This window comes from Amblyomma americanum, chromosome 9 (assembly GCF_052857255.1).
Source record: "Amblyomma americanum isolate KBUSLIRL-KWMA chromosome 9, ASM5285725v1, whole genome shotgun sequence".
Taxonomy (NCBI): Eukaryota; Metazoa; Arthropoda; class Arachnida; order Ixodida; family Ixodidae; genus Amblyomma; species Amblyomma americanum.
In genome coordinates this window covers 116,762,229-116,767,919 of record NC_135505.1, presented here as the reverse complement: position 1 = coordinate 116,767,919, position 5,691 = coordinate 116,762,229, and the positions used below count along the sequence as shown (strand labels likewise).

General features: G+C 45.3%; 1 non-coding gene across 1 annotated transcript; it reads right to left on the bottom strand.

The window, feature by feature from the left end:
- Nucleotides 1-546: 546 nt before the first annotated feature.
- On the bottom strand, nt 547-732 carry LOC144105827 (U2 spliceosomal RNA). Its single transcript, XR_013308906.1, has one exon. It is a non-coding gene; the product is annotated as a U2 spliceosomal RNA (small nuclear RNA).
- Nucleotides 733-5,691: the final 4,959 nt, after the last annotated feature.

Here is a 5,691-nt window from a genome sequence, read left to right as displayed (position 1 = left end):
AATGGAAAGCGCTTCGGTGGAAGCTCTGGTGAAAATGCACTCATGACCAAAAAAAAAATAAACTGACGTGTGAGCAGTTGCGCTGAAATAAAGATGAAGGGTGCCGAGCCCTTCAGCTTTCGAGGAAACAGCAGAAGAAACAGCAGCCCATCGTACTGAGCAGATATGCCGTAGTGTGCAAGATGTGCAGATGGCCCTTGCTTCTACTACTAAACAGCGAAGCTTAGGTGCAAAATGGCTTGAAGAAGAGAGTCCAATAATGAACTACAAATTTTTTTTATTTTTTTGCATCCAGCAAACTGCCCATCATCATCATCATCATTATAATCAGCCCACTATGTCCACTGCAGGAGGAAGGCTTTTCCCAATGACTTCAATATAGCCATGCATTGTGCCTTCTTCTTTTGTTGTTGCCAAGAAGAAAGAAAAGGAAAGTGGACAGGCCTGCCCACTGGCTCAAGCTGAGCCACAATCGCTACCACGTGCTGAAAGTAGGAGAGTTTAAAAATAGGACAGAAAGATAGGATAGAAAAGACGAGCGCTGTAATGTCCCAGGCCGATCCCGGAGGCAGTGCAGTACCGGGCCAGCCGGTGGCGGAAGTGAAGCAACCTTAAAGCACTCCGCCACATTTCCAAAAACAAGTTTAATATGTTGGGTTCAAATGGGACCCGTATAAAATATTCTATGGGACCCGATACCACCTGCATTGTACCAGCGACAGTGACAGCTAACCTATACCAGAAAACATCGTAATCTTATCTACCCGCTTGACTCTGCATCCATTCGAATCCACTCACCTACCTTAAATGTCCATTGGCAATCTCTAATGGACATTGCAAGCCCTGCCCTTTTTTGCTGCGGGATTTTAGGCAAAATTCCTTCAATTGCTTTCCCGAGTACGACAGTGCTCTGGTATGATGAACATTCGAAGAAGGAACAGCGCCATGCGGCGAATGGGGAATGTGAGCTGTGTCCACCGTTTCGACAGTGTGCGATATATAAAGAATGCTATAAAATGCAGAAAAAATTGCAGGATTGCTCTTAATGGTATTTAAGAGCGGAAATGCGAAAGCCTTTTCCTTTCCGGACTTTCTTCCTCCATATCTCGTTTTTCATGTGAAATTTTCTTTGTTTTTTATTTAGTGTATATTTTCATCATTGTGTTCTTATTTTATTTTATTGTTATGCTAAGTAAGCCTTCAAACGCATTTACATTGTTTTCCATCGAAATAATCACACAACCGGCTTCAAACATAACATCCAGTTTCATTAATTCAATTTCATTAATTAAGAAATTAAAATTTATACACTAATCTTTTCCCATTTCAAGATCATTTCACGCACTACCTAACACAATAAAACTTTCGCACATTTATTTCCACAGAACGGCATAATCGCGCAGACAAAATTTACGGACACATTTTGCTGACGCGACATAACCGTATAATGCTTTCGTATTAATATGTATGAAGTGGTGACAGGGGTCTCGCATTTGATGGAAGGTTCACAAATATGGATATCTGTTTTCCTTGCATCGAGGGCGCTGGAGCTCATCGTAGAAACGGCATGCAGCCAAAAGGGCTTTCGAGGGGGCATTGATCATCCGGAGCGAATTTGGAATTTCGCCAAAAGCGAAACCGCATTTGCCTGCTACGTAGACGTCAAACATGAAATACACCGTCGCTCTTCCTGAGGGTCGCTACTGTTTTCTTAACGGTGGTGCTTAGCATTCTTGAGTACAAGGACAGCAGGTGTTTACCAGCATTTGATGAAGTGGCTGCATGTTCTTTCAACTTATTTCTGTTTGCAGGTTTTGGGGCGGCTGTTCTCCTTCGAAAGGAGGCGGTAGTGCCTTTATTGCCAACGCTGAGGACACCTGTGTGCGTTTTTATTTCTAGTGAAAATTGATTAGCTGCATCTTCCTAGTTCTGTTTCTATTTCCTCTATTTCGAGATACCCAGTGCTTCAATGCTACATATTGCCCCTGCTGCAACATGCCCCGAGATACCCAAACCAACTGCTTCCCTCTCTGCATTCATACTGGTGACGTCAAGACCGAAAACAAAAAGGACTCCGCGATCAGAATTAGGAGGTGAATGGCATTCTAATCTAGCCTCAGGGACCGACACAAAAAATGAAACTATCCTGACGTCATCGCTTGTTCTATCCGGGACACGGCGGCCGCATTTCGATGCAGGCGAAATGCTAGAGGCCCGTGTTCTGTGCGATATCAGCGCATGTTAAAGAACCCCCGGTAGTCGAAATTTCCGGAGCCCTTCACTACGGTATCCCTGAGAGGCTGAGTCGCTTTGGGACGTTAAACTCCAATAAACCATAAACCAAACCTGTTTTCTTGTGAACACGCTGGCGATTGATTTCCCTCTATTTCACTTGCGAACGTTTTCCAGGCTAGAAAAGTTTCGTTCTCAGTGAAAGTACCCTCTTTGTCGTTAGAAACCTGGGTTGTATCGATTGAGGCCAATTTGAATTTATGCTCACAGTCCATTACAGTAAACTTTCACGTTTTGGCTCAAGAGAGAAAATGAAAAAAATATATTAAAATTGGTTCTTGAGCAAAGGAAATGGCGCAGTATCTGTTTCACATCACGGTGGACACGCGAACAGCACCGTAAGGGATGGAATAACGGAGAATTGAGAGACGAAAGGAAGAAAGAGGTGCCATAGTGGAGGGCTCCGGAACAATTTAGACCACGTGGGGTCTCTAACGCGCACTGACAGCGCACAGCACACCGGTGCCTTTACGTATCACTTCCATCGAAACGCGGCCGCCGCGGTCGGGTTCGCACTCGGCTACTCCGGCTCAGTTCAAGAGCGCCTTAACCACTGAGCCACCACGGCGGGCAGAACTTTGAGATGTTATGAAAGATGTCGTCCGAAACGCGCGTGCGCGGTCCACACAGCTGCCTAAAGGCGGTCTTAAGCCTTCAAACTTCGTTGATTTATCTATTTTTCTAATATTTATTTTGTTTTATGCATTGCCTGTATGTCTTTCACAACAATCCTCAGAGAACAAGCATTCGCATACTGTTAGCAGCATCATTTAATACATCGTTTTTTGGTAAAAAAAAATTGTCTGCAAGTTTCTGTGCGACGACGTCAGTGCATGTTAAACATACCCAGGAGGTCGAAATTATTCCGGAGCTCTCCAGTACGCCACCTCTTTATTCCTTTCTTCTCTTAGTTCCACCTTTATCCCTTCCCTTACGGCGCGGCTCAGGTGTCCGGCTATAAATGAGACAGATACTGCACCATTTCCTTTCCCCCAAAACCAATTTTCAATTTTCAATTTTTTCTCAGGGACATAGATTTTACAGAAAACACCGATTCAGGCGTTGCGGTTATGAGTGTGTAATGCGCTTACACGTGTGCTGCAAAGCAGCTAATAATTAATAATAATAATAATAATAATAATTGGTTTTTGGGGAAAGGAAATGGCGCAGTATCTGTCTCATATATCTTTGGACACATGAACCGCGCCGTAAGGGAAGGGATAAAGGAGGAAGTGAAAGAAGAAAGGAAGAATAGGTGCCGTAGTGGAGGGCTCCGGAATAATTTCGACCACCTGGGGATCTTTAACGTGCACTGACATCGCACAGCACACGGGCGCCTTAGCGTTTTTCCTCCATAAAAACGCCGCCACCGCGGTCGGGTTCGAACCCGGGAACTCCGGATCAGTAGTAATAATAATAATAATTAACCAAATTTTACAATTTTGCCGCAGTGGTAGCGTGGGAGTTGGCTCAAAAGCACCGAAGATATGAAAAGTGCAAGGCCAGACAAGCGGCTGAAACGCCAGAATACTGCGTAGTAGCCACAAGTACAGCTGCTTGCTACTACTCTGGTCTGTCTCTCTGTCTGTTGCTGCCAGGAAAAAAGAAAGTGCACAGGCCTGCTCACTGGCTCAAGCCGAGCCACAATCGCTACCACGTGCAGATAGAAGGAGAGTTGAAAGATCAGATAGAAAGACAGGATAGTAAAGACGCGCTAAAGACAAGGCCGATCCCGGAGGCAGTGCAATACCGGGCCGACAGGTGGCGGGAGTGAAGCATCCTTCAAACTCTCCGCCCCGTTTCCAAAAATAAGTCCAACTTGGACCCGTAACAGATACTCCAGGGGTCCGGACACTACTCTGGTCACCGGGCCATCTTTATGGCTATACAGTGCAAGACATTATGTGCATTGAAGAAGAAATAAAGAGATTTTAGTAGCCTTGGATAACGATTGTACAAGCTTTGTATACCTAAGACAACACGTTTTTGGAAAAGCTAGAAAGGTATACCCAAAATGTAACCCTATGTTTGAAACCTTAAGTTAAACCACGAGCATCGCCACGAAGATTTTCGCTTCTAGATATCCACGCTTAACACTTTAGCTAAGCATCAGCCCAACTTTTTCGCGTTCTCCATAACGACTACAATACACTGAGGCGGAGAGCATATATATATATATATATATATATATATATATATATATATATATATATATATATATATATATATATATATATATATATATATATATATATATATATATATATATATATATATATATATATATATACCCTCCGCGAGGCGACACCTCCTCTCCCTCTATCCCAGCGGAGCACATCTGGTTGAGCGAGCGGCGCCGACGGCGGCGCCATCTGTTGGAGCGTGACTGCGGCGTTGCTAGGAAACGGTGGCTGAAGGTCGGCCATGGCATAGGACATATGGCATACGGCGCGACGAGCAGAAATGGCTCGCTGGCTGGCGTAGTAAAGATTTCGCTTTAAAATATGGATTAGCCCAGCTAAACCAGAAAATACAAAGCGAAAGATGGCGTTCACTGTGTTCACTGGCGTTGGCGTTGGCAATGTTCTAGTTGGCGATGGCTTTGAGGAAAGGAAGGGCGCATAACTGGCTCCCTGAATGTGCAGACGCCTCATTCAAGCTCTGATACATGTGGCGGTGGTGAGATAGGCATATGGCCTGAATGCATTTGCGCTGACAGCGTTGTGGCTGACATGTCGCACTGCAGCAATAGCTAGGCCGCAGCGTTCATTTGGTGATGAATCTCGCGATCAACCATTAACTGTAATGCCACCTCCCAGGGTGGCAGGAGGGCGCGCTGCCTATCCACTATGCTGAACGCAATCAAAGCAAGCTTTTGCAGTTGGACACCAACGCCACACACATGAAAGGGAAATTGAGGTCTCCACTGCCCCACGGAGCCGGTTGTGCGCCTTTCCTTTCGTGAAAATGAATGGCATTTGCGAAGTAGTCAACTCCTATGAACTCTATGAACGCCGTCGGCTCACTTGTTTTGTTCGGTTTTTCAGGAAAGGAAATGGCACAGTAACTGTCTCACATATCTCGGTGGACACCCGAAGTGCGCCTTAAAGGAAAAGATAAAGGAGGGAGGGAAAGAAGAGAAAACTGGAACTTTAAAATGGGATTCCGAGGAAAGGTGCGGCGCTGCGCAGCGGCGGAACACCTGTAGCTCGGTGCTACTAGTGGCGGATGCGCAGTAGTGACTAGGGAGCGTGAGGGAGAGAAATATCCTCGGCGAGGCTAGCGTTTTGACGTCATGTGCTTTCTCGGAGCCCCGCCACGGCAAAATCGCAAGTTCGCGGCCAGTGAAGCTTTCACTTTAAAATCAATTTAAATTTAAAGCCCGTTATGTGGATAAAA